We start from the raw sequence: 26,601 nt of genomic DNA on the forward strand, positions 1-26,601 counted from the left end.
GAAAACCTCCCTTTTTCATAACAAAAACGTCCCTTTTTCATGACAAAAAAAAAAAAAAAAAAAATAGTAAGCCGCGGATTCAAAAAGGTTGAGGACCTCTGCTATATTGTGTAGAACAGGGGTCACCAACCTTTTTGAAACCAAGAGCTACTTCTTGGGTACTGATTAATGCGAAGGGCTACCAGTTTGATACACACTTAAATAAATTGCCGGAAATAGCCAATTTGCCCAATTTACCTTTAATAAATAAATCTATATATATATATATAAAAAAAATGGGTATTTTATTTCTGTCCGTCATTCCGTCGTACATTTTTTTTTCCTTTTACGGAAGGTTTTTTTGTAGAGAATAAATCATGCAAAAAACAGTTAATTGAACGATTTAAAAGAGGAGAAAACAGGAAAAAAATGAAAATTAAATTTTGAAACAGTTTATCTTCAATTTCCACTCTTTAAAATTCAAAATTCAACCAAAAAAAAAAAGAAAATGAAAAAAAGAATTTATGGAACATCATTAGTAATTTTTCCTGATTAAGATTAAATTTTAGGGCTTCACGGTGGCAGAGGGGTTAGTGCGTCTGCCTCACAATACGAAGGTCCTGAGTAGTCTGGGGTTCAATCTCAGGCTCGGGATCTTTCTGTGTGGAGTTTGCATGTTCTCCCCGTGAATGCGTGGGTTCCCTCCGGGTACTCCGGCTTCCTCCCACTTCCAAAGACATGCACCTGGGGATAGGTTGATTGGCAACACTAAATTGGCCCTAGTGTGTGAATGTGAGTGTGAATGTTGTCTGTCTATCTGTGTTGGCCCTGCGATGAGGTGGCGACTTGTCCAGGGTGTACCCCGCCTTCCGCCCGATTGTAGCTGAGATAGGCGCCAGCGCCCCCCGCGACCCCGAAAAGAAATAAGCGGTAGCTAATGGATGGATGGATATATAAAAAAATTGGTATTTCTGTCCGTCAGTCCATCGTACATTTTTTTTTCCTTTTACGGAAGGTTTTTAGTAGGGAATAAATGATGAAAAAAACACTTAATTGAACGGTTTAAAAGAGGAGAAAACACGAAAAAAAATGAAAATTAAATTTTGAAACATAGTTTATCTTCAATTTCCACTCTTTAAAATTCAAAATTCAACCGAAAAAAATGAGAAAATCAAAAAAATAATCTATGGAACTTAATTAGTATTTTTTCCTGATCAAGATTAATTGTAGAATTTTAATGACTTGTTTTAAATAGGTTAAAATCCAATCTGTATAATATATAACACATTGTACAGAGCTATAATTCTAACAGAGACATTATTTCTTCTAGATTTTCCAGAACAAAAATGTTAAAAGAAATTCAAAAAACTTTGAAACAAGATTCAAATTTGATTCTACAGCTTTTCTAGATTTGCCGGAAGAATTTTTGAGAATTTTAATCATAAAAAGTTTGAAGAAATATTTGACAAATATTCTTTGTCGAAAAAACAGAAGCTAAAATGAAGAATTAAATTGAAATGTATTTATTATTCTTTACAACAAAAACAATAATAAATACTTTAACATTGATTTAAATTGTCAGGAAAGAAGAGGAAGGAATTTAAAAGGTAAAAAGGTATATGTGTTTAAAAATCCTTGAAATCATTTTTAAGGTTGTATTTTTTCTCTAAAATTGTCTTTCTGAAAGTTATAAGAATTAAAGTAAAAAAAAATAAATGATTTTTTTCAAACAAGTGAAGACCAAGTCTTTAAAATATTTTCTTGGATTTTTAAATTCTATTTGAGTTTTGTCTCTCTTAGAATTAAAAATGTCAAGCAAAGCGAGACCAGCTTGCTAGTATCCATCCATCGATCCATTTTCTACCGCTTATTCCCTTTCGGGGTCGCGGGGGGCACTGGTGCCTATCTCAGCTACAATCGGGTGGAAGGCGGGGTACACCCTGGACAAGTCGCCACCTAGTTTGCTAGTAAATAAATACAATTTAAAAAATAGAGGCAGCTCACTGGTAAGTGCTGCTATTTGGGCTATTTTTAGAACAGGCCAGCGGCCGACTCATCTGGTCCTTACGGGCTACCTTGGTGACCCCTGGTGTGGAGAATACATATATTTTCCAGAGTGTTTTCTTTGTTCATGTGTGAGGCGGCATAGCTCGGTTGGTAGAGTGGCCGGGCCAGCAACTTGACGGTTGCAGGTTCGATTCCCGCTTGTGCCATCCTAGTTACTGTCGTTGTGTCCTTGGGCAAGACACTTTACCCACCTGCTCCCAGTGCCACCCACACTGGTTTAAATGTAACTTAGATATTGGGTGTCACTCTGTAAAGCGCTTTGAGTCACTTGAGAAAAGCGCTATATAAATATAATTCACTTCACAAAAAATTCACTTCACATAGTCATTGTGGAGAGGCGTGGCCGGCAGTCCGACAGCGAGGCAGGACACACTATAGCCCAGCCCAGGATGGCGGAGGAGGAGGCGTGGCCGGCAGTGCGACAGCGAGGCAGGGCAAGCCGAAGCCCGGCCAATGATGGCGGCAAGGAGGCGGGGATGGCGAGCGAGCGGCGAGGCGAGGCGCGCCGGGAGCGATGCCACAATTAAGATCAGGTGCGTGGATCGCGCACTCGGGGACAATCAAGTAATCCTCTCTCACTGTATAAAAGGCCGACAGCCGTGAACATCAGGGAGAGAGGCGGAGAGACGAGAAGGAGATAGAGGGAAGCTGATGCGGAGCGAGAGAGGAAGAGAGACAGAGGCAGACGACGAGCGAACGCAGAAGAGGAGCTGAACAGCGACCTGCACTGAGGTTAATTTGCAAAAATAATCAAAGTTACAACCCTGCTCAACAATGCCCTTACTTTGTGGTCCATGGAACCCGCACGACAGCGAGAGACTGTCACGGTCATGTTTAAAGCAGCTAATATTTTCCCATTGTGTACTGTTTATGCATATATCTTATCAGTATTAGAACAATGAGGCTGTATTCCTTTCTGGGCAGGGTGGGGGGCTGTTTTCGTATTCAATAAGTTGTCTTTTCCCGTTTGATTTTCAGACCGCCGTGTAATTTAATTTGACCCTTGAGGCAATATCAATTTAGCATTAGAGGGGTTATACAGCTTCGGTGCCGCTGTAACACAGCATTCACCGCTAATACTCATACTTGCCAACCCTCCTAATTTTCCCAGTAGACTCACAAAGTTCAGTACCCCTCCCGAAAATCTCCCGGGGCAACCATTCTCCCGAATTTCTACCGATTTGCACCCGGACAACAATATTGGGGGCGTGCATTTAAAGCACTGCCTTTAGCCTTCTCTACAAGCTGTCGTCACGTCCCCTTTTCCTCTATACTAACAGCGTGTCACATAATATTTGTAGCTTTTACACACACACACACACACACACACACACACACACACACACACACACACACACACACACACACACACACACACACACACACACACACACAAGTGAATGCAAGTCATACTTGGTCAACAGCCATACAGGTCACACTGAGGGTGGCCGTATAAACAACTTCAGCACTGTTACAAATATGCGCCACACTGTGAACTCACACCAAACAAGAATGACAAACACATTTCGGGTGAACATCCGCACCGTAACACAACAGAACAAATACCCAGAACCCCTTGCAGCACTAACTCTTCCGGGAAACTTCCAGCAAACTGAGCAATAATTAACGTTTTATTCATGCATTTTCTCTTGCTATGTCAAGGCTTGAATGTTTGGTTCATTCATTATTGTTATTTTATTTTCAAATGTATTATTAGCCTGTGGAAAAAAATTGATATTTACCTCAGAAGATTGCAAATAGATAAAAAGGCATTACATTTTTTTTTTAATTATTATTATTATTATTTGAAACTGGATTTTGCATGTCACTAAAGTTATATAAGCCTTGCTTGTTCAATATTTAATGCAAATCTTGTTTGGGTCCCAATTAAAAGGTTAACTTGTTCAACCTTGGCCCGCGGCTTTGTTCAGTTTAAAATTTTGGCCCACTCTATATTTGAGTTTGACACCCCTGCTTTAGAGGAAGACTGGTCAGACGCAATAATTGCCAAAAAGTATTTGGCCACCTGCCTTGACTCACATATGAACTTGAAGTGCCATCCCATTCCTATCCCATAGCGTTCAATATGATGCGGGTCCACCTTTTGTAGCTATTACAGCTTCAAGTCTTCTGGGAAGGCTGTCCACAAGGTTGCGGAGTGTGTTTATAGGAATTTTCGACCATTCTTCCAAAAGCGCATTGATGAGGTCACACACTGATGTTGGTCGAGAAGGCCTGACTCTCAGTTTCCTGTTATGATTCATCCTGAAGCTGTTATATCGGGTTCAGGTCAGGACTCTGTGCAGGCCAGTCAAGTGCATCCACACCAGACTCTGTCATCCATGTCTTTATGGACTTTGCTTTGTGCACTGTTGCAGAGTCATGATGGAAGAGGAAGGGGCCCACTCCAAACTCTTCTCACAAGGTTAGGAGCATTGAATTGTCCAAAATGTTTTGGTATCAGCTAATCACTTGGCCCGGCCACAGGTGTATAAAACCAAGCACTTAGGCATGGAGATTGTTTCTACAAACATTTGTGACAGAAAGAGCCGCTCTCAGGAGCTCAGTGATTTCCAGCGTAGAATGGGTTGTACTTGTATAGAGCGTTTCTACCTTCAAGGTACTCAAAGCGCTTTGACACTACTTCCACATTCACCCATTCACACACACATTCACACACTGATGTTGGGAGCTGCCATGCAAGGCGCTAACCAGCACCCGTCAGGAGCAAGGGTGAAGTGTCTTGCTCAGAACACAACGGACGTGACAAAGTTGGTACTAGGTGGGGATTGAACCAGGGACCCTTGGGTCGCGCACGGCCACTCTCCTACTGCGCCACACCATCCCTAGAAGTGTTATAGGATGCGACCTGTGCAACAAATCCAGTCGTGAAATTTCCTCGCCGCTAAATATTCCACAGTCAACTGTCTGCTTTATTATAAGAAAATGGAAGAGTTTAGGAACAACAGCAACTCAGCTACAAAGTGGTAGGCCACGTAAACAGACAGAGAGGGGTCAGCAGATGCTGAAGAGCATCGTGCAAAGAAGTCGCTACAGTGCTCCAAACTTCATGTGACCTTCCAATTTGGCATTTTACAGTACGGAGAGAGCTTCATGGAATTGGTTTCCATGGCCGAGCAGCTGTATCTAAGCCATACATCACCAAGTCCGATGCAAAGCGTGGGATATCAGTGGGTGTCGCCACTGGACTCCAGAGAAGTGGAGACGCGTTCTCCGAAGTGATCACGCTTTTCCATTTGGCAAACTGATGGACGAGTCTGGATGTTGCCAGGAGAACGCTACATTTTGGACTGCATTGTGCTGAGTATGAAATTTTAATCAAGTTTTTTTAAATAAATCATTCTCCCGCGGAACGTGACTTTTCAGCCACGTCCGTATCCTCTCTCCTCTCCTGCTCCCGGCCGCTTGCTGTTAAAGACAACAGGTGATTAGATTAACACGTACCACCTGTGAAATCTAATCACCTGGCAGCTGTGTCTCGCCGTCAGCACTGCCACGCCCCTGTCTGATGGTGCTCTGTCCTGGACAGAGGCGGTGACCTTTGCTCCTTGCAGGCAACGCTGCCCATATCTCCCTCCACAGTGTCATGCTGACCGGTCCACTTTTTTTTTTACCCTGACTCTCACATGAAGTTAGCCAGGTTAAAATAAAACTGGCTTTAATGTCTTAAAATCCCTAAAACAAAACAAAACAAAAACAGCGGCAAGTCAATATTTTCGAGCAGTGCCACAGATGTGGGTTTCATTTATTTTGGCTCGGCGAGTGGAAAAAAAAAAAAATACACAAATCGTTTTCGATTAATCTTGTGAATCCGGTAGATAAACAAAAAAAGAGAAAAAGGAAGAAAAGCCCTCACTTTACTCGAGCGGGAGCTGCGGTATTGATTGCAGCTGAGTTGGTCGTTCATTGAGTTTTGTCTCCAGGTAATAAACTTCGACAAAGAAGCGGTTGAAGGGGAATTTGGGTGGAGGAAAACTCCCCAGATTGAGAGGAAATCGCTTTCCCCGAGGATGCTTTACCTACCTTTCGAGCAATGCAGCTGCTCTCAGTCAGACAGGATGTGGCGCTCACCACTTTTATTTTGAAGGACTGGAAGTCACACTGCTCCAGGATAATTCTGGCAAAGTTTATTGAATGGCCAAAATTTGTGGTCGGGAATTGATGGACATACTAAATAATAGCGGGCACGATATTGAACCTTGTGGCACACCAAGGCTAGTGTCAAACATAGGTGTTAAACTTTTGAACGCCTAACGATTGGAACGGATTCTGATTCCTTTTGTGAACGATACAATTTAGACTCGATTCTCTATTCAACAGGAGTCTGGATTCAAACCGATTCTCTTAATGTTTGAAAACAGGTTACAGGTTGGAAAAAACTCATTTTGGTTGCATGGAGATGGCCTAAAAGATAGTTCAAATATTGATTTTTATTATAATTTTTTTAAATATACATTTTTAAATCGGTTTGAATAAGAATCACAAATTGGATTTAAGAAATATTTCTGTGTAAATAAGTAATTTCTCAGCATATATATCTGCTAGTGGGTCCATGACCTTTAACCTCTGTTTTGTTTAATCCGCCGTTTTACTGCCGTTTGGAAACAATTAAGGTATGTAAATAAACATTTCCAAAATAGTTCTGTGTAAATTACTAATTTCAGAATGTATATATCTGCAATTTATAGTCTGGTGCGGCTAATTTATGGAAAATAAACGGCTTATAAACTATAGTCTGTAAAACTGGACAGCTAGCTTCCGCAGCTAGTGGGTCCAAGACCATGACCTCTGTTTTGTTTAATCTGCCGTTTTACTGCAATGTGAAACAATAAAAGGTATGTAAATAAACATTTACAAAATATTTCTGTGTAAAAAACTAATTTCACAATGTACAAACCCGGTTTCCATAAGAGTTGGAAAATGGTGTCAAATGTAAATATAAACAGAATACAATGATTTGCAAATCCTTTACAACTCATATTCAGTTGAATATGCTATAAAGACAACATATTTGATGTTCAAACTCATAAACTTGATTTTTTTTTGCAAATAATCAACTTAGAATTTCATGGCTGCAACACGTGCCAAAGTAGTTGGGAAAGGGCATGTTCACCACTGTGTTACATCACCTTTTTTTTTAACAACACTCAATTAACGTTTGGGATATGAGGAAACTTATTTTTTAAGCTTTGAAAGTGGAATTATTTCTCATTCTTGTTTTATGTAGAGCTTCAGTTGTCGTATTTTACGCTTCTTAATAAGCCACACATATTCGATGGGAGACAGGTCTGGACTGCAGGCGGGCCAGGAAAGTACCCGCACTCTTTTACTAAGAAACCACGGTGTTTTAACACGTGGCTTGGCATTGTCTTGCTGAAATAAGCAGGGGCGTCCATGATAATGTTGCTTGGATGACAACATGCAGTATGTTGCTCCAAAACCTGTATGGACCATTCAGCATTAATGGTGCCTTCACAGATGTTTAAGTTACCCATGCCTTGGGAACTAATGCACCCCCATACCATCACAGATGCTGGCTTTTGAACTTTGCACCTATAACAATCCGGATGGTTATTTTCCTCTTTGTTCTGGATGACACCACGTCCACAGTTTCCAAATATAATTTGAAATGTGGACTCGTCACACCACAGAACACTTTTCCACTTTGCATCAGTCCATCTTAGATGAGCTCGGGCCCAGAGAAGCCAGCGGCGTTCCTTGGTGTTGTTGATAAATGGGTTTTGCTTTGTATAGCAGAGTTTTAACTTGCACTTACAGATGTAGCGACCAACTGTAGTTACTGACAGTGGTTTTATGAAGTGTTCCTGAGCCCATGTGGTGATATCCTTTACACACTGATGTCGGTTTTTGATGCAGTACTGCCTGAGGGATTAAAGGTCCGTTATATCATCGCTTACGTGCAGGGATTTCTCCAGATTCTCTGAACCTTTTGATGATTTGACGGACCGTAGATGGTAAAATCCCTTGCAATAGCTCGTTGAGAAATGTTGTTCTAAAACTGTTCGACAATTTCCCTACAAATTGGTGACCATCGCCCCATCCTTGTTTGTGAGTTACTTAGCATTTCATGGAAGCTGCTTTTATACCCAATCATGGCACTCACCTGTGGGATGTTCCAAAAAGGGGTTGATGAGCATTCCTCAACTTTATCAGTATTTATTACCACCTTTCCCAACTTCTTTGTCACGTGTTGCTGGCATCAAATTCTAAAGTAAACGATTATTCGCAAAAAAAAAAAAATGTTTATCAGTTTGAACATAAAATATGTTGTCTTTGTAGCATATTCAACTGAATATGGGTTGAAAATGATTCGCAAATCATTGATTTCCATTTATATTTACATCTAACACAATTTCACAACTCATTTGGAAACAGGGTTTGTATATATCTGCGATTTATAGTCCGGTGCGGCTAATATATGGACGAATATTTTTCCACCTAAAATTGAGTGGGTGCACCTTATATACCGGTGCGCTCTAAGTTCCGGAAAATTGGAAAGATGGCTTCCGCAGCTAGTGGGTCCATGATCATGACCTCTGTTTTGTTTAATCCGCCGTTTTACTGCCGTTTGGAAACAATAAACATATCTAAATAAACTTTTACAAAACATTTCTGTGTAGATAACTAATTTCACAACATACTGTATCTGCGACTTATCAATCAATCAATCAATGTTTATTTATATTGCCCTAAATCACTAGTGTTTCAAAGGGCTGCACAAACCACCACGACATCCTCGGTAGGCCCACATAAGGGCAAGGAAAACTCACACCCATTGGGACGTCGGTGACAATGATGACTATGAGAACCTTGGAGAGGAGGAAAGCAATGGATGTCGAGCGGGTCTAACATGATACTGTGAAAGTTCAATCCATAATGGATCCAACACAGTCGCGAGAGTCCAGTCCAAAGCGGATCCAACACAGCAGCGAGAGTCCCGTTCACAGTGGAGCCAGCAGGAAACCATCCCAAGCGGAGGCGGATCAGCAGCGCAGAGATGTCCCCAGCCGATACACAGGCGAGCAGTACATGGCCACCGGATCGGACCGGACCCCCTCCACAAGGGAGAGTGGGACATAGGAGAAAAAGAAAAGAAACGGCAGATCAACTGGTCTAAAAAGGGAGTCTATTTAAAGGCTAGAGTATACAAATGAGTTTTAAGGTGAGACTTAAATGCTTCTACTGAGGTAGCATCTCGAACTGTTACCGGGAGGGCATTCCAGAGTACTGGAGCCCGAAATGAAACCGCTCTATAGCCCGCAGACTTTTTTTGGGCCTTTGGGAATCACTAATAAGCCGGAGTCTTTTGAACGCAGATTTCTTGCCGGGACATATGGTACAATACAATCGGCAAGACAGTCTGGAGCTAGACCGTGTAGTATTTTATACGTAAGTAGTAAAACCTTAAAGTCACATCTTAAGTGCACAGGAAGCCAGTGCAGGTGAGCCAGTACAGGCGTAATGTGATCAAACTTTCTTGTTCTTGTCAAAAGTCTAGCAGCCGCATTTTGTACCAACTGTAATCTTTTAATGCTAGACATGGGGAGACCCGGAAATAATATGTTACAGTAATCGAGACGAGACGTAACAAACGCATGGATAATGATCTCAGCGTCTTTAGTGGACAGAATGGAGCGAATTTTAGCGATATTACAGAGATGAAAGAAGGCCGTTTTAGTAACGGTTTTAATGTGTGCCTCAAAGGAGAGAGTTGGGTCGAAGATAATACCCAGATTCTTTACCGTGTCGCCTTGTTTAATTGTTTGGTTGTCAAATGTTAGAGTTGTATTATTAAATAGAGTTCGGTGTCTAGCAGGACCGATAATCAGCATTTCCGTTTTTTTGGCGTTGAGTTGCAAAAAGTTAGCGGACATCCATTGTTTAATTTCATTAAGACACGCCTCCAGCTGACTACAATCCGGCGTGTTGGTCAGCTTTAGGGGCATGTAGAGGTGGGTGTCATCAGCATAGCAGTGAAAGCTAACACCGTATTTGCGTATGATGTCACCTAGCGGCAGCATGTAGATGCTGAAGAGTGCAGGGCCAAGGACCGAACCCTGGGGAACTCCACACGTTACCTTGACGTAGTCCGAGGTCACATTGTTATGGGAGACGCACTGCATCCTATCAGTAAGATAAGAGTTAAACCAAGACAGGACTTATAGTCCTGTGCGACTAATATATGGAAGACTATTTCCCCCTTTAAAATTTATTAAGTGCGGCTTATTTACCGATGAGGTCGATAGTCCGGAAAATTGGAGAGCTAGCTTCCGCGGCTTGTGGGTCTATGACCATGACCTCTGTTTTGTTTAATCTACCATTTTACTGCCGTTTGGAAACAATAAAGGTATGTAAATAAACATTTGCTAAATATTGCTGTGTAAATAACTAATTTCACAACGTTTATATCTGCGACTTATAGTCCGGTGCAGCTAATATATGGAAACATTTTTCACCCCCTAAAATTACCGGTGCGCTCTAGAGTCCGGAAAATTGGAAAAATAGCTTCCGCAGCTAGTCGGTCCATGACCATGACCTCTGTTTTGTTTAATGCGCCGTTTTACTGCCGTTTGGAAACAATAAACGTATGTAAATAAACTCTTACAAAATATTTCTGTGTAAATAACTAATTTCACAACATACTGTATCTGCGACTTCTAGTCCTGTGCGACTAATATATGAAAGACTATTTCCCCCCCCCAAAAATGTATTGGGTGTGGCTTATTTACCGGTGAGTTCGATAGTCCGGAAAATAGGAGAGCTAGCTTCCGCAGTTAGTGGGTCCATGACCATGACCTGGGTTTTGTTTAATCCGGTGTTTTACTGCCGTTTGGAAACAATAAAGGTATGTAAATAAACAATTGCAAAATATTACTGTGTAAATAACTAATTTCACAACATTTATAACTGCGACTTATAGTCCGGTGCAGCTAATGTATGGAAACATTTTTCACCCCCTAAAATTACCGGTGCGCTCTATAGTCCGGAAAATTGGAAAGATAGCTTCCGCAGCTTGTGGGTCGATGACCATGACCTCTGTTTTGTTAAATCCGCTGTTTTACTGCCGTTTGGAAACAATAAACGTATGTAAACAAACTTTTACTAAATATTTCTGTGTAAATAACTAATTTCACAACATACTGTATCTGCGACTTCTAGTGCTGTGCGACTAATATATGGAAGACTATTTCCCCCCCTAAAACTTATTGGGTGCGGCTTATTTACCAGTGAGCTCGATAGTCCGGAAAATTGGAGAGCTAGCTTCCGCAGTTAGTGGGTCCATGACCATGACCTGGGTTTTGTTTAATCCGGTGTTTTACTGCCGTTTGGAAACAATAAAGGTATGTAAATAAACATTTGCAAAATATTGCTGTGTAAATAACTAATTTCACAATGTTTGTATCTACGACTTATAGTCCGGTGCAGCTAATATGAGGAAACATTTTTCACCCCCTAAAATTTAGTGAGTGCAGCTTATATACTGGTGCGCTCTACAGTCCGGAAAATTGGAAAGATAGCTTCCGCAGCTAGTGGGTCCATGACCATGACCTCTGTTTTGTTTAATCTGCCGTTTTACTGCCGTTTGGAAACAATAAACTATTGTAAATAAACTTTTACAAAATATTTCTGTGTAAATAACAAATTTCACAACATACTGTATCTGCGACTTTTAGTCCTGTGCGACTAATATACAGAGGTGGGTAGTAACGCGCTACATTTACTCCGTTACATTTACTTGAGTAACTTTTGGGATGAATTGTACTTTTACGAGTAGTTTTTATGCAACATACTTTTACTTTTACTTGACTATATTTATAGAGAAGAAACGCTACTTTTACTCCGTTCCATTTATCTACATTCAGCTCGCTACTCGCTACTTTTTTTAATCGATCTGTTAATGTTTGTTTTGGTTTATGACAGAGCTTCAACGTACGATACGCATGCCTGCGTTTCACCAATCACATGCAGTCACTGGTGACGCTGGACCAATCAAACAGAGCCAGGCGGTCACATGACCGTCAAACGTGGACCCCGATTTAAATAATTTGAAAAACTTATTCGGGTGTTACCATTTAATGGTCAATTGTACGGAATATGTACTGTACTGTGCAATCTACTAATAAAAGTTTCAATGAATCAATCACAAGTGTAAAAGAAAAAAGACACTTTTTATTTCAACCGTACTTCCCGTCAAAAGCCTAAAGACTGATCGCACAGTTCCTGTCTTCACAATAAAAGTGCCGCTCCATAGCGCCTGCGCTAACAAAATAAGAGTCTCCGAAAGCCAGCGCAAACAAGCTAGCAAGCTACGGAGTTTGCCGCCAATGTATTTCTTGTAAAGTGTATAAAAACAAATATGGGAGCTGGACAAATAAGCGGCCAAAGAAAACCGACTTTCATGTGGTATTAGACAGAAAAGAGGAACTTTTTTTCTCCTCCATTTGAAAAAACGGACGTCTGATTCCAATCAATGCAAGTCATCAGAATCAGGTAATACACCAACTTATATTCTTGTCTTCATGAAAGATAGGAATCTGTGTTAAACATGCATGTATATTCATTAAAACACCTTTAACATGTCAACAAAAACGGCAAAATAAATAAATATAAATTATATACTGTATATATAAATTATATGATATTTGTGTGTATATATGATACGTGTGTACGTATATGTATATATGAGGTAGATCACCTCGACTTGGTCATTTATTAAGTAATTGATAAACGTTGAAAAACTTATTGGGGTGTTACCATTTAGTGGTCAAATGTACGGAATATGTACTGTACTGCAATCTACTAATACAAGTTTCAATCAATCAATCAACGAATGCCTACTGAGCCTATGGTGCTGTTAAGTTACTGTGGCTCAATGTGCCTTAATTTTTTTTTTTAATGTACTATTATTTAATATATATTATTTTTTTAGTTGCTTAAGAGATATTCCTGGCTCTGAATTTGCTCATTGCTATTTTTATGTTTTTGTGCATTATTTGTTGCCGTAATCAGGTTACTCATCAGTTACTCAGTACTTGAGTAGTTTTTTCACAACATACTTTTTACTTTTACTCAAGTAAATATTTGGGTGACTACTCCTTACTTTTACTTGAGTAATAAATCTCTAAAGTAACAGTACTCTTACCTGAGTACAATTTCTGGCTACTCTACCCACCTCTGCTAATATATGGAAGACTATTTCCCCCTTTAAAATTTATTAAGTGCGGCTTATTTACCAGTGAGCTCGATAGTCCGGAAAATTGGAGAGCTAGCTTCTGCGGTTAGTGGCTCCATGACCATGATCTCGGTTTTGTTTAATCCACCGTTTTACTGCCGTTTGGAAACAATAACATTTACAAAATATTTCTGTGCAAATACCTTATTTGCCAACATATATATCTGCGACTTATAGCCCAGTCCGGATTATATATGGAAACATATTTTTGTCTTGTCAAATTTAGTGGGTGTGGCTTATACAGTCCGGAAAATACGGTATATTGTATTTATATTCAAGTACCTGACTGGTGGTTTTGGTTTCATATTTTCCTTGCGGTTATTTGGTAGAAACTGTGATTCTGTCCTAGTCATTCAGCATTTTCCCTCCACTGCACATTTGAAGCGTGTCCAAATGTCAACACTTGTTTTTTCCTACTCTGCCCCGTGGTATCCATCATGCACTTTTCACGTCAAACGTGTCGTGTCGGCGGAGCTTTGCAAATGGGGGCTGCAAGTCCCTGCATGAAGACAATCCAAACCGACAGAAAGTGGAAGACTGCAGGGCTCATCAGAGCAAGAACGACTTTTCGCCATTTCAAAGTTTGAATATGTTGTGTTGTAGGGATTTTAATTAAAAATGTAACTTTGAATCATTTCTGTCAGTTAGTCTTTTACACGGGAAGTTTTGGAGTGATTGCCTGCTGGTGAAATTGTTTTTCAAAACAACAAATATTCCTGCAATGATTTCATGGAATCGCAGCTAAAACTATCACATAAATCTAACTGCATCCATTTAAATTTGGATGATTAAAAATAAAATGACAGGAAAAATGTTTCCGTTTATCTTTTTTTAATCTAATGTAGTCAGCGACTCCAATTTGAGACGGCACAAGTTCAACAAGTCGTCTGAACATAATACATTTATTTATCACCGCCGTGAGTGACTCAGGCCAGTGACTTACTAAAGGCTGCATGCATAGCATTAACTGATATGACCCAATCCAAACAACCTGCCCTAGTCATGGCGCAAAAAAAAAAAATCACCTAGCACAATAAGTCAACAAGCATGAGACACATTACACACACCTGCTCACTAAACTTGATGGATATTGTAAAAAACAAAAAGAAAAGCAACCACCATAATTAATTAAAATTACACCAATTTAAATCCAATGCAATGCATGATGGGAGAAACATGCAAAAACACTCTCTCCACACTTATTCATGTTTGGCACATTTTAGCTGCTTGATATTTCTGATTGATTACAACACTTGAAGGATGCCGTCATGAAGGTAAACAAGGTAGGACTCAAACTTTCACATACTCTTAATATCCAATTATAGTAATGAATAATTATAGAACCATTTTTTTATTATATATACACACATATATATATATATATATATATATATATATATATATATATATATATATATATATATATATATATATACATACATATCTTTCAGCCAAATGTTTTTAGCCCAATGTGCCCCCCCCGCCAGTCAAAAAGTTTGGACACTCCAGATCTAATGCAATGGGTTTGGGATTATTTTTTTTCTCGTGATGACCGATACCACGGGTTTTCTGTTCAATCTGATACCGGGTAAAATTCACGCTGGCATCGGCGATATCGGTCCAATACTGATATTTTGTGCACATGTAATTTAAAGTCCATCCATTCGTTTTTCTACCGTTTGTCCCTTTCGGGTTGTCTTCTAAAATCCCCAAAAGTTGCGTGTTCTGCAATATGTAACATATCCGTCTAAAAAACAACGGTAGAAATGTAAGAGAAATCAATGAAATAATGAATTAGCTTAACATTCGCAAAAAAATCTTTAGTTTCTTGTAACACAATGTTTTGTTTTTAACCTCTTGCTATTTGGGCTTATTGGGCCCTAATTAAAATAAAAACTAAACATCATCTTTTGGTATGATGTACTTAGTCCATAAGTACACAAACGTGTACCTAATGTGTAGTGACATGCTAATTTTTTATTTTTACACTTTTTTTTTTTTTTTTTTACAAATTCCATTGTATGTTAGACTTTTCTGACACCACTAAATGGCAGTGTAAGTGTCCACATGGGTGGCCGTAAGACCCCAATTCAGTAGTGTACACAATTTTGGAAAAAAAGAGCTGAAAGGTGCAGTCCACGCATGTGTGCCACTAAGGCCTTTCTTAAACACATAATTGTTTTTACCTTTTTTTTTTTAATTTTTTTCAATTAACAAAAATATCAACATTTTCCCTCTATACTTGACTTGCAGCCCTTGGACTCCCCTCATCTAAAACAGGTCTCAAAATAAAATAAAAAATATATACTTAAAAAATAAACATTTTGTGAGTTAATTAAAAAAATTAAATACTAACTTATTTAAAAAATCATTTGAAATGTTGAAATAATTTTAAAAACTGAAATGTGTTACTGAACATTATTATTTCCACAAACAATCAAATTATTATCATTTTAATTTATTTATTACATGGAAAAAAAAACTGTAAAAATTGTTTAAAAAATGGCAAAAAAATTGGTATGTAATTAGAAAAGCCGAATTGTTCTAATAATTACTGGTAATATACTTAGTCACCTATAAAACGTATTTCGACATAGTCACAACTAAAGGCTGTGGCATCTTGAAGAGACTTTTACTCCTATTAGAGAACACATGAAGGACGTATAAAATGCAGTCATAAAAAGCAAATATAAAATTTTGGCGATTTTAATAGGATCAGATCCTTTTACATGTTCAAGGACACCGTCTTGATCCTTGAGGATGGTCCCGGAGGTTGAGCAGCTTGCGCTGGGCATGGAGCCAACGTTGATTCTTCATTTTCCAAGCACTTTTACCATGTCGGGTCTCACCTCCATGATGCCGTTTTTTTTTTAAGTCTACTCTATGCTCGGCAGAAATGAGGAAGAGCAGGGGCCACGGTGTCCTTTCTTCAGCGGAGATACACTTTTAAAGAAAATCAGTAGATTTTACTTTGAAAATAACTCGCAGGTTACTCGCAGGAATTTTATCGTTTTTTTTCCCCTTACAGTAATGCATTGTAAAAACAAGGAGAGCGGATTTTATGTTAAAATTCTGGCGACTGACCTACCAGTTTTTACTGTATTAATAGCGTTTGTTCTGTTATCACATGACTATAATTTGGAGTTAAAAACACTAATTTTTACAGAAAAATCTGGCGACTGCGCTACCAGTTTTTAGCATATATAAGTAACTGTGGTACTGTTATCACTTGACAATCATTTGGAGTTAAAAACAGTATTTTACAGTAAAATTCTGGCAACTGAGCTACCAGTTTCCACCACATGAATAGAACTGGTACTGTTATCACTTGATGATAATTGGGAGTTAAAAAAAACTATTTTTACAGTAAAATTCTGGTGACGGAGCCCACCAGTTTTTACTGTAGAAATAGTGTTTGTACTGTTATCACTTGACTATAATTAGGAGTTAAAAACATAATTTTTACGGTAAAATTCTGGCAACTGAGCTACCAGTTTATAGCATATTTAAGTATCTGTGGTACTGTTATAACTTGACAATAATTTGGAGTTAAAAACAGTATTTTAAAGTTAAATTCTGGCGACGGAGCTTCCAGTTTTTACTGTATGAGTAGCTCTGGGACTGTTATCTCTTGATGATAATTTGGAGTTAAAAACAGCATTTTTACAGTGAAATTCTGGCGATGGAGCTTCCAGTTTTTACTGTATGAGTAACTCTGGGACTGTTATCTCTTGATAATAATTTGGAGTTAAAAACACTATTCTTACAGTAACATTCTAGCTACTGAGCTACTTTTGTTTTAACCATATACAAAAAGTGGTACTGTTGTCACTTGACAATAATTTAGATTTAAAAACACAATTAGTAAAATTCTGGTGAATCAGCTACCAGTTTTTAATATATATAAGTCACAGAGGTACTGTTATCACATGAAAATAATTTGTAGATAAAAAGAAAATTTTTACAGTAAAAGTCTGGCGACAGAACCCACCAGTTTTTATTGTGGAAATAGCGTTTGTACTGTTATCACTTGACTGTAATTTGGAGTTAAAAACACTATTTTTACATTAAAATTCTGGTGACTGAGCTTCCAATTTATACTGTATGAGTAACTCTGGGACTGTTATCTCTTGATAATAATTTGGAGTTAAAAACACTATTCTTACAGTAAAATTTTGGCAACTGAGCTACTTTTGTTTCAACCATATAACAAAAAGTGGTACTGTTGTCACTTGACAATAATTTAGATTTAAAAACATAATTTTTAGAGTATAATTCTGGTGAATCAAATACCAGTTTTTAATATATATATAAGTCACTGAAGTACTGTTATCACATGAAAATAATTTGGAGATAAAAATAAGTTTTTTACATTAAAATTCTGGCGACAGAACCCACCAGTTTTTACTGTACAAATAGCGTTTGTACTGTTATCACTTGACTGTAATTTGGAGTTGAAAACACTATTTTTACAGTAAAATTCTGGCGACAGAACCCACCAGTTTTTACTGTAGAAATAGCGTTTGTACTGTTATCACTTGACTGTAATTTGGAGTTGAAAACACTATTTTTACAGTAAAATTCTGGCGACTGAGCTTCCAATTTATACTGTATGAGTAACTCTGGGACTGTTATCTCTTGATAATAATTTGGAGTTGAAAACACTATTCTTACAACAACATTCTAGTGACTGAGCTACTTTTGTTTCAACCATATAACAAAAAGTGGTACTGTTGTCACCTGACAATAATTTAGATTTAAAAACATAATTTTTAGAGTATAATTCTGGTGAATCAAATACCAGTTTTTAATATATATAAGTCACTGAAGTACTGTTATCACATGAAAATAATTTGGAGATAAAAATAAGTTTTTTACATTAAAATTCTGGCGACAGAACCCACCAGTTTTTACTGTAGAAATAGCGTTTGTACTGTTATCACTTGACTGTAATTTGGAGTTGAAAACACTATTTTTACAGTAAAATTCTGGCGACTGAGCTTCCAATTTATACTGTATGAGTAACTCTGGGACTGTTATCTCTTGACAATAATTTGGAGTTGAAAACACTATTCTTACAATAACATTCTAGTGACTGAGCTACTTTTGTTTCAACCATATAACAAAAAGCGGTACTGTTGTCACTTGACAATAATTTAGATTTAAAAACATAATTTTTAGAGTATAATTCTGGTGAATCAAATACCAGTTTTTAATATATATAAGTCACTGAAGTACTGTTATCACATGAAAATAATTTGGAGATAAAAATACGTTTTTTACATTAAAATTCTGGCGACAGAACCCACCAGTTTTTACTGTAGAAATAGCGTTTGTACTGTTATCACTTGACTGTAATTTGGAGTTGAAAACACTATTTTTACAGTAAAATTCTGGCGACTAAGCTTCCAATTTATACTGTATGAGTAACTCTGGGACTGTTATCTCTTGATAGTAATTTGGAGTTAAAAACACTATTCTTACAATAACATTCTAGCAACTGAGCTACTTTTGTTTTAACTATATAACAAAAAGTGGTACTGTTGTCACTTGACAATAATTTAGATTTAAAAACACAATTTTTAGAGTAAAATTATGGTGAATCAGCTACCAGTTTTTAATATATATAAGTCACAGAGGTACTGTTATCACATGAAAATAATTTGTAGATAAAAAGAGAATTTTTACAGTAAAAATTCTGGCGACAGAACCCACCAGTTTTTGTTGTAGAAATAGCGCTTGTACTGTTATCACTTGACTGTAATTTGGAGTTAAAAACACTATTTTTACAGTAAAATTCTGGTGACTGAGCTTCCAATTTATACTGTATGAGTAACTCTGGGACTGTTATCACTTGATAATAATTTGGAGTTAAAAACACTATTCTTACAGTAAAATTTTGGCAACTGAGCTACTTTTGTTTCAACCATATAACAAAAAGTGGTACTGTTGTCACTTGACAATAATTTAGATTTAAAAACATAATTTTTAGAGTAAAATTCTGGTGAATCAAATACCAGTTTTTAATATATATAAGTCACTGAAGTACTGTTATCACATGAAAATAATTTGGAGATAAAAATACGTTTTTTACAGTAAAATTCTGGCGACAGAACCCACCAGTTTTTACTGTAGAAATAGCGTTTGTACTGTTATCACTTGACTGTAATTTGGAGTTGAAAACACTATTTTTACAGTAAAATTCTGGCGACTGAGCGTCCAATTTATACTGTATGAGTAACTCTGGGACTGTTATCACTTGATAATAATTTGTAGTTAAAAACACAATTTTTACAGTGAAATTCTGGCGATGGAGCTTCCAGTTTTTTCTGTATGAATAATTCTGGGACTGTTATCACTGGATGATTATTTGGAGTTCAAACACTATTCTTACAATAAAATTCTAGCGACTGAGCTACTTTTGTTTTAACCATATAACAAAAAGTGGTACTGTTGTCACTTGACAATAATTTAGAGTTAAATCACTATTTTACGGTAAAATTCTGGCAACTGAACTACCAGTTTGTGACTGTTTGACCTTTGGCTTCCACTCAAACCGTGCACATTTGTTAGGAAGCTCAACATGGACAAACTACAAACATTCAATCGTGTTAGTGAATAGCATGTTTTGTATTCAGTGGTAAGCATGCGCAACAAACAAATTGTAACCTCTCACTCACCATGGCTTTGAATGCGTGGCTAAGAGAGTCAGGGTGGGGCTGAGGGCTTTATATAGATAGGAAAGCACACCTGCTTTGACTAATTAGGCCTAATTTGGGCCGAACCATGATTGTCAGGAGTTGGGTGCTGCGGAGGGACACTGGACATTTGAAAGTTGTGTTAAGCCTGAATACACTTTGTACAAAAATGACTGCTTTACAAACACAAAAGTACTATGTGGATACTTTTTAGACATGTGATATTTATTTATGCTGTGATTTACAAAACAACTGTTTTCTTAATCCCCCCTGTCAAATTGGTCCCAGGTAGTGGGCGGGGCTATGGGCTATTTAAGTGGGAAAATGCCATTTGTATGCCAGTCTGCTGTCGGTCCTGAGCCAGAGTTTCGATCTCCATGCATCAAACATCTACTGAGGTGTTTATTTTTATGATGACATTATGTTGTGTTGTAACCGGTTAAATGAGTTTTGTTGTTTGCTAATGGATTTTGCTAAATCTGTTTTGGTTATTAGATGATTTTCTGAAACATATTTGATTATTGACCTTTGATTGTGAATACATGTATTTTGATATAATGGACTATTTTTAGTATGTTTTTATAATTAATTCTATAAAGGCCTATTTAACGCATGTGACTTTAAAATATATTTAGAATTTAAAAGTACTATATATAATATACAATACTAATATTGCCTTTATTCATTACTGTTACAGATTGTGGGTGCTTTTTGTTTTCCTGTTGTTGTTCACATCTTGACACTGTTGGAATTTCAATAAATGTTTATAAACTGTTACCAACTGTGTGACTAGCCATCCTTGGTTTGAAAGTCTGGTTCGCCAAGGTTACTTTTACCTTCACCCGAGGCGGGGTGCGACACGATTTCTACAGCATAAATAGCACTGCTATTGTTATTAATTGACAATAATTTGGAGTTAAAAAAACACTATTTTTACAGTAACATTCTGGTGACTGAGCTACCAGTTTTTACTCTATAAATAAATGTCACTGTTATCACTTGACAAAAATTTGGATTTAAAAACAATATTCTACAGTAAAATTCTGGCGACTGAGCTACCAGTTTTTCCTGTCCTTTTCAACTTTCCCTTGAGGTACTTGTCCTCTACCGGTAGCAATAGATGGAGTTTACCACTCAAATGTGATTATGTTATTACTTCACAATAAATTTGAGATTAAAAAAACAAATTTACAGTAAAATCCTGGTGACTGAGTTGCCAGGTTTTCCAGTATGAATAAATGTGTCACTGTTATCACTTGACAATAATTTGGAGTTGAAAACATTATTTTACAGTAAAAATGTTGGCGAATGAGCTACCAGTTTTTACCGTATAAATAATTCTAGTGCTGTTATCACTTGACACAATTTGAGTAAAAACAGTTTTTTTCCACAAAAATTCTTGCAAATGAACTACCAGTTTTTACTCTATAAATAAACTGGTAATGTTATCACTTAAAAGTTAAAAACACTTTTTTACAGTAAAATTCTGGCAAAGTTTTTACCGTGTAAATAACTCTCGTACTGTTATCACTTGACAAACATTTGGAGTTAAAAACACTATTTTTCCAGAAACATTCTAGTGACTGAGCTACCAGTTTTTCCTGTATGAATAAATGTGTCAGTAAAATTCTGCCAAAGTTTTTACCGTGTAAATAACTCTGGTACTGTTATCACTTGACAAAAATTTGGAGTTAAAAGCACTATTTTATGGTAAAATTCTGGTGACAAAGCTACCGGTTTTTACTCCATAAACAACTCTGGTACTGTTATCACTTGACAAAAATTTGGAGTTAAAAACACTATTTTTACAGAAAAATTCTAGTGACTGAGCTACCAATTTTTCCGGTATGAAAAAATGTCGGTAAAATTCTGCCAGAGTTTTTACAGTGTAAATAACTCTGGTACTGTTATCACTTGACAAAAATTTGGAGTTAAAAGCACTATTTTACGGTAAAATTCTGGTAACAAAGCTACCGGTTTTTACTCCATAAACAACTCTGGTACTGTTATCACTTGACAAAAATTTGGAGTTAAAAACACTATTCTACAGTAAAATTCCGGCGACTGAGCTACCAGTTTTTCCTGTATGAATAACTGTGGTACTGTTATCAATTGACAATAATTTAGACTTGAAAAAAATTTTAGTGACTCATCTACCACTTTGTATTCCAAAAATAAATCAGGCGCTGTTATCACTTGACAAAAAATTGGAATTAAAAACACTATTTTGACGGTAATAATCTGGCATCTGAGCTACCAGTTTTTACTCTACAAATAACTCTGGTACTCGTATCACTTGACAACATTTTTTAATTAAAACACAATTTTACAGTAAAATTCTGGTGACAGAGCTACCGGTTTTTACTCCATGAACAACTCATGTACTGTTATCATTTGACATTTATTTGCAGTTAAAAACACTATTTTTACAGTAAAATTCTGGTGACAAAGCTACCGGTTTTTACTCTATAAACAACTCTGGTACTGTTATCACTTGACAATTGTTTGGAGTTAAAAATACAATTTCACAGTAAAATTCTGGCAAAGTTTTTACCCTATAAATAACACTGTTACTGTTATCACTTGACAAAAATTTGGAGTCAAAACACTATTTTACAGTAAAATTCTGGTGACAAAGCTACAGGTTTTTACTCCATTAACAACTCTGGTACTGTTAGCACTTGACAAAAAATTGGAGTTAAAAACGGTATCTTTACACTAACATTCTGGTGACTGAGCTACCAGTTTTTAGTCTATAAATACATGTGATACTGTTATTACTTCACAATAAATTGGAGTTAAAAAACGCTTTTTTACAGTAAAATTTTGGCGACTGAGCTACCAATTTTTCCTGTATGACTAATTATGTCACTGTTATTACTCAACAATAATTTGGAGTTGAAAACACTATTTTACAGTAAAAATTTTGGCGACTGATCTACCAGTTTTTACCGTATACATAATTTTAGTGCTGTTATCACTTGACACAATTTTGGAGTAAAAACAGTATTTTTACACTAAAATTCTTGCAAATGTGCTACCAGTTTTTACCGTATACATAATTTTAGTGCTGTTATCACTTGACACAATTTTGGAGTAAAAACAGTATTTTTACACTAAAATTCTTGCAAATGTGCTACCAGTTTTTCCTCTATAAATAAACTGGTAATGTTATCTCTTAACAATATTTTGGAGTTAAAAACACTATTTTTACAGTAGCATTCTGGTGACTGAGAGACCAGTTTTTACCGTATAAATACATATGATACTGTTATTACCTCACAATAACTTGGAGTTAAAACACTATTATACAGTAAAATCCTGGCGACTGAGCTACCAGTTTTTATTGTATAAAAAACACAGGTACTGTTATCAATTGACAATAATTTGGAGTTAAAAACAGTATTTTTACAGTAACATTCTGGTGACTGAGCTACCAGTTTTTACTCTATAAATACATGTGATACTGTTATTACTTCACAATAAATTGGAGTTTAAAAAACGCTTTTTTACAGTAAAATTCTAGCAACTGAGCTACCAGCTTTTCCTGTATGAATAAATATGTTACTGTTATCACTTGACAATAATTTGGAGTTGAAAACACTATTTTACAGTAAAAATTTTGGCGACTGATCTACCAGGTTTTACTGTATAAATAATTCTGGTGCTGTTTTCATTTGACACAATTTTGGAGTAAAAGCAGTATTTTTACACTAAAATTCTTGCAAATGAGCCACCAGTTTTTACTGTATAAAAAACACTGGGACTGTTATCACTTGACAATAATTTGGAGTTAAAAACAGTATTTTTACAGTAAAATTCTGCCCACTGAGCTGACACTTTCACCATAAAATCTCCCTTTGTTTTTATCGTGTACGCCTGACTACGCGTTCCTCCGCCGTGCACACATACCCAATTCCCCAGCAGGTCTCGTATTGACCAACCTACAACCAGAATAACCCATGAAAATAAAATAAAAAAAAGGGTCCACTATTATTGGGCCAATAAAACTTCGGCTTCTCGGATTTAATCCATCACAGGTATAAAAATGTCGGAGCTTGGCCTCACATCAGTGTCCGATCGCCGCGTTGCTTGGTCCGTAATTACATCGCTGCTGGCTTAATTGTTGACGTGTGTGGAGATCATCTGAATATGATTCAGTCATTTACTCGTGAAATAATGAGCTTCCGGTGGGTGGGTGGTTGAATTGACGCCTCCCTCGGTCCCAATGCAGGGAATTGGAGCACAGAGTTACATTACGTGTGTGTGTGTGTGTTTATACATACGTTATTTGTTTGTGATTAATTGCATTGGATAATACCTTTAATTTAACAGTCCATGTTTATACCTGACTAATCCAACATTTTTTTGATTAATCACATCAATTAATATCAAATATGACAACTTTAGTTTATACCGTATTTCCCTGAATTGCCACAGGGCAATTAGTATGCGCCTGCCTTGAATTACCGCCTGGTCAAACTCGTGACATATCCCCTGTCATCATTTTCAAAATGGTAGAGGCTGATTTCAATACCGGTAATTCGAAATTGCATAAAGGGAAGAAGATTAAGAGCTATTCAGTAGGATTTTAAGGTCCAAGCTTACATCACACTCAAATTTTTACTGCATACCTTTGGTAAGTGCCGAAAGTGAGAAGAGGTTTTAAAATAATTAGCGCATGCTTACTTTTACCGCATGCCTTTGGTAAGCGCAGGAGTGAGAAGAGGTTTTAAATAAATTAGCGCCCCGGCGGCAATTCAAGGAAATACGGTAATCACATTGGTTAATACCTTGATTTTAGCAGTGCAAGTTTAAACCTAAATTGATGAATTACATGAATTAATACATCAATCATTGTGATTAATCGCATGAGATAATACCTTTAATTTGACAGGCTTAGTTTATACAGTAATAATGCTTTATTTTTTGGGATTGATCGCATGATATAATACCTTTATTTTGAAAGCCTTATTTTTTACCTGATTGATTCAATATTTTTGGGGGGACTAATCACATTTACACATTACATTTGACAACCTTAGCGTATAGCTGAAGCTGTTTTTGTGATTAATCACACGAGATAACACCTTTATTTTGACAGTTCGTGTTTATACGTAAATTAGTGCTTAGTTTTTCGACAACACCAAGTCAGGCACACGCGCACTAGCGTCCTTTGGCTTGATAATGAAGGTGGACCAACAACACCGACTTTGCTGCGGCGATTTACCCTCGGATTAAACGGAGAAAAGCGCTTGGTTGACGTCATTTTCCCTCGCTTCCCGTTTAAGAGACACTGCTGTGTTTGGATGGAGAGAGGTGTGGACAATTTTAACAATTTTTTTTCTATATGTTTTTTTATTAATCACATGAATTAATACATAAAATATGACAACCTTAATTTTGTACATTTATAATGCTATTATTTTTTGTGATTAATCGCATACAATTACACCTCTTGTTGCAGCTGGTACTTCCTGAGTAATTTGAAGAACCAAAAAAGAGAGTCTCACATGAGGTATGGACTCTGCAAAAAAAAAAGAGTATGTTGAGGAGCACATTTATCTGATTCTCAAAGCCCAAAAAAAGTCTGCGGGCTATAGAGCTTTTTCTTTTCGGGCTCCAGTACTCTGGAATGCCCTCCCGGTAAGAGTTCGAGATGCCACCTCAGTAGAAGCATTTAAGTCTCACCTTAAAACTCATTTGTATACTCTAGCCTTTAAATAGACTCCCTTTTTAGACCAGTTGATCTGCCGTTTCTTTTCTTTTTCTTCTATGTCCCACTCTCCCTTGTGGAAGGGGTCCGGTCCGATCCGGCGGCCATGTACTGCTTGCCTGTGTATCGGCTGGGGACATATCTGCGCTGCTGATCCGCCTCCGCTTGGGATGGTTTCCTGCTGGCTCCGCTGTGAACGGGACTCTCGCTGCTGTGTTGGATCCGCTTTGGACTGGACTCTCGCGACTGTGTTGGATCCATTATGGATTGAACTTTCACAGTATCATGTTAGACCCGCTCGACATCCATTGCTTTCCTCCTCTCCAAGGTTCTCATAGTCATCATTGTCACCGACGTCCCACTGGGTCATTATTGTCACCGATGTCCCACTGGGTGTGAGTTTTCCTTGCCCTTATGTGGGCCTACCGAGGATGTCGTAGTGGTTTGTGCAGCCCTTTGAGACACTAGTGATTTAGGGCTATATAAGTAAACATTGATTGATTGATTGATCTTTAATGCCTGCAGGAACATTTTGTGGAAAGTCAGTGTTGTTGCGGCTGGGTATTTTTTGTCCCCGGGTTGTGCCCCCGCCGAGGCGTCGTCTCGTTAGAAGGTAGATTATGCATCTTGTCATTTTTAGCACGGCGCATTTTTCCCCACCACCAGCAAACTTAACCAGAAAAAAACAAAAAAAAAACACTTTTGAATGCAGTTTGAAATGTCAAACCAGCGGCTGATGATGCACTCCCTCGCAATAATTCCCTGCACTTAAAGAGCAAAGGTTAAAAGTGGATGTTTTTCCAAAGGTAAAATTAACATAATAAAGAGCATTTTTCTGTAATCAAGCAAAGCTGCTGTCACCGCAC

Source organism: Nerophis ophidion, linkage group LG24 (genome assembly GCF_033978795.1).
Source record: "Nerophis ophidion isolate RoL-2023_Sa linkage group LG24, RoL_Noph_v1.0, whole genome shotgun sequence".
Lineage (NCBI taxonomy): Eukaryota > Metazoa > Chordata > Actinopteri > Syngnathiformes > Syngnathidae > Nerophis > Nerophis ophidion.